We start from the raw sequence: 1,433 nt of genomic DNA on the forward strand, positions 1-1,433 counted from the left end.
GTAAAGTTAATATGAATGAAATACTCTATGTTTGCAAGTGAATTTTATCACTATTTTTATTTCTATTCGTCCTAGAACGCTTTTTATAATTCAATACTAAGTGCGGGCATTCATTTCTACGAAAGCGAGTGAGTTTACTTGAAATTTCCAATCCTTAACGTCAAATTATAACTGAAGGATAGCACTACAGTTCATAAATGCTTCGCCGTTTCTTCATTAATTTGTGTACAGTACAGTACATTACTTTGAAGTGCTACTGCTACGTGTACTGTACTGTACAGTACAGTGTACAGTGCAGTCTGGCATAATCTACAGTACTGTACTGTACTGTACTGTACTGTACGACGTGTTGGCCAACTGCGGTACTTTGTAATGCTGTACAGTGTACTGTACAGTAGTGTAGAGTAGAATACAGAAGTCCTTCTGTAAGGTGGCAGAGATACTCGGCTACGCGTCAAAGACTTTCTGGTACACAACCATGATTTGTAGTACGCACTACGCAGACGCAATACTGTACAACTGGTGCACTGCTAGACACTGTATTGTGTACTGTCTAGTACAGTACATTGTACTGTATCAAGGGCATCTTAGGCAAATAGCAAATCCTGTACTGTACAGTATGTACAGTACAGTACTGTAGGCATGGATTTACTGTACATTGTACTGTGGGCATGGATTTACTGTACATTGTACTGTAGTCGACTGTATGGTCCGCGCTGGTACAGACCAGACCGCTTGCGTCATACAGTACCATTCTCTCTCTGCAGTACAATACACAATCAAGGCAAATTGGTGCGTCTATCTAGTACTGTATGACTGTCGTTTGACTGCATTCAGCGCGCGTAGGTGCACATGAGCCGACCCAAAACGATATCATATGTCGCCTGACGTATTACTCATCACACTCCAGTGGGACAATAGCCGGGAGTCTGCGACGTCAACTAGGAAAGGTGGCGTCGTTGGTTAGTTTCATTGGGAAAGTTTGGTGGTAAGTTGAAATTGATCTTGTAAACTTATTCCATTGGTTTTTAAACTATCTTACCTAGGTACTCTATACATCGTATAAATTCAATCGGATGAGTAATGAATGATCAATAGACTGTAGTTTGATCTATTTCAACTGGTAAAATGGGCCAATTTCTCCACTCATTCTTGGTACCATCTTTACTTGGTTGCATTGTTTGATTGTAATTTCAATGGTACTGTTCAACTCACTGTCAAGTCTTTTTCAAAGAAATACGCCAATTTCTTTCTTTTGCATGTAGATATAGTCTTCTTGCCATCATTTCCTTCTAGCAAGGCAATGAGTCGGTATTAGCTCTTCAAAGGTATGACTCTTTCGATATGGACTGAGAAAGAGGCTAAATTGATCCATTTCAGCCGTTAAAAACAAACATATAAAGACGAGTAGTTTCCTTATTCTTGCTCATGGT

The sequence above is a fragment of the Trichoplax adhaerens genome, genomic scaffold (assembly GCF_000150275.1).
Source record: "Trichoplax adhaerens TRIADscaffold_3 genomic scaffold, whole genome shotgun sequence".
Lineage (NCBI taxonomy): Eukaryota > Metazoa > Placozoa > Uniplacotomia > Trichoplacea > Trichoplacidae > Trichoplax > Trichoplax adhaerens.